Below are 2,946 nucleotides of genomic sequence, written 5' to 3'. Positions count from 1 at the left end.
GCATGTATACCTTTTCCAGAACGCTGGTATATGTTTTTGGGTGTATCGTTTAAAAGTAGTTCGTCCGAGAATTGGCAAAACAAAAATCAGTATAAATGACTGTATACGATCTGGAGCACCTCAATTTCTGGCTAGCGGTGATTCACACATAAGTCCGATTTACATCCCTAAAGTGAATGTCTTGCCGAGATGCCTTTTAGTACGAGGTCCTTTGGTGGAACGACTCAAGGAAATTATTAAAACAATTGGAACTAATAGTGAGCTGGAGATTCATCAGTACTGTGAGAGATCTATTAATTTCATAAATGCGATTCAGAGAGTTACGGAAGTGGAAGTTTGGAAGTTCGGACGAGAAGATTAGTGAACCTTTCCTGGAGCTACCCTCGGTGGAAATTTCGCTGGGTGCAGTTCACAGGCCACATGAAATTTGCTCTCTGGCAGCTGCCTAAACGAACATGCACGGCAATAAAAAAAAGTGTTGTGAAACTGCTGCCCACGAATACACGCAATGAAACAATTATTATTAGTTTTTGCGTCCTAGCTTAGTACCTTTAACGAGTGTTTTACACCAGATGCGTTTCGCTTTTAGTTTTCTGTGGTCGTTGTTTTTCCTCTTGTTTGCATATTCCGAAAACCACTGTCTTTTCCCTTTTTCAGACTACGTAGTCGAACATCAAAAAAACCAACGACCACAGAAGATGCATTCTAAATATAAGCAAAACGCGTCCGACGTAAAACACTCTTTGATTGCAGTAAGCTTAGGACTAAATAACTGATTATAACAGCTGCTGGGCAAGATGGCCATGCAACCAAACGTAACTCGTGACGAAGCTTCAAAAACATTTAGACGTCTTACGGACCTATGTAGAATAAAGTTATGGCTCACTACTGCAGACCTTCTACGAAGATGGTACCAGCAAGAATGTTCCTTCTGAAACTCCGTCTTCTCAAACATTTTCCGTTTTAAGTAGTCCTGGTCGAAGATACACGTATCACATTCATGGATTTAATAGTTGTTCCGTTTGCCCACTTCTAGCTGCGCAATTTCTTCTCAGACTGTCATAAATATGAATTTCTAGAGGGTAGTGAGTGCATAACATTTTGAATACGAACCCATGTACGCAAACGCCATACAACGATGCTATAGAGATTCAAAGTTATGGGCGCTGGTGCCTGTAAATGTTTGTGTATACAGTATGATATTACAAATTTTCGAGGAAGATGGAGCCGGATAAATGTATCAATTTGTGGTAAGGGTCTCTGGCTCGGAAGCGAATGAGTCGATGTACCAGCACTGTTGTTGCTAAGAATGTAGGGTATGCAACAAATATCTGGTAAACATAGTCTATAAAATGCATAGCTGAGGAACGATGAACATTTGTTCATCTTCTCTTGTGTGGGTGAACAAGTGCTCATAGCTCGTAAGGCATTAATTTTAGAGCTAATGTTTACTGAACTTTTTTTCTTCTTTCGGTCCATACTGATGATGATGACCCATACTCCTTGACAGAGCGTAGGGGACGATACGGAAGGCCCGCACCGCTGTGCTAGGGAAGGTCCTAGCGGAGGTGGTTTGCCATTGCCTTCCTTCGACCATAATGGGGATGAATGATGATGATGAAGACGACTCAACAATACCTAGTCATCTCGAGCCAGGTGAAAATCACTGAATCGAACCCGGGAGACCGCGAGGCCACGAACTGCGGTCTGGAAGTTTCCTACCATGCAATTTTAGCTACAAGAGTTTCGATACATGTATTCCAGTCAGGACGGTTTTCGCTTATAAATTTCGACTCGTTCGTTTCCAGTACAGGAGCCCTTACGTCTAACTGATATATTTACCCTTCTCCATCACCCTTGAAAATTTGTACCATCATCACGAGATCACCCTGTACATACACACATTTACAGGAGCCGGCGCTTATAACCTTGACGCTCTGCGGTGTCGTTGCATGACGTTTCCGGACATGAGTTTCGTTTCAAAATATTATGTACTCACTCTCATCTACAAGTGCTGAAAGTTTGTAATTGTCATTTCCGAACACCCTGTATTTACAACCACCACATCATGTACCTCTACGTACTTGCGCTAGCTCTCGAAGTAAAGCGAAGTGATAGTATTGGAAGGAAAATCAGCATTGGCCGTATTTTGTTGTTTTATTGTCAGTAAAATTGATTTTCGGTCACTTAGTGACCATCCTCAGTGCTGTAATATACAATTAAGATTGGTAGGCACTAGTGTCAACCTATAACTACAAGCTTAGAGCGATCACATAAACTCAAGTGATAGTGTTTCACGTGAAGGCACTGCAGCGCTGTCGTTGTTAGAATGAGGAAGCAAGGCTGAGGGTGAGAGAGAAACGTTTAGAAACAAGGACAGAGAAAGATATGACCTATGCATAGGAAATATTCTCCAGCCTTGCTAGGCAATACGAACAAAACCTCGGCAGAGTGTTCTCTCTATTAGCAATATTGCCACGTACTGCAGGTACGTCGCCGGCAACACGATTGAAGCCGCAGATTGCCGTAAAATACGACCCGTGTTAAAGGGCTAAGAGCCCTCGGCTCCATCTGCCGTCCGCCGGCCTAGCTGAGTGATAACGCGATTGCCTGCCACGCCGCGGGCCCGGGTTTTATTCCCGACCGGGTTGGTGATTTTACCCGCCCTTGGATTGGGTGTCATCTCATCATTACCGACGCGCAAGTCGCCCAGTGTAGCGCCATCTGAAATAAGACTTCCACCCGACGGCCGAACTTCTGCCGGCCAGTGCCTCCCGGTCAACAATGCCGCACGATGGTTTCATTTCTATTTGTCGTGCAAGTTCGGAATTTTGGAAGAGTAGATTAGTGAACCTCTCCTCGACCTACCCTCGGTGCAAATTTCACTGGGTGCAGTTTACAGGACACCCTTGAAAGTAGCTCTCTGGCAGCTTCTAACATTCTGCA

The sequence above is a fragment of the Schistocerca gregaria genome, chromosome 6 (genome assembly GCF_023897955.1).
Source record: "Schistocerca gregaria isolate iqSchGreg1 chromosome 6, iqSchGreg1.2, whole genome shotgun sequence".
Taxonomy (NCBI): Eukaryota; Metazoa; Arthropoda; class Insecta; order Orthoptera; family Acrididae; genus Schistocerca; species Schistocerca gregaria.
The sequence above is the reverse complement of the archived record's forward strand: the minus strand, read 5'-3'. Positions refer to the sequence as shown.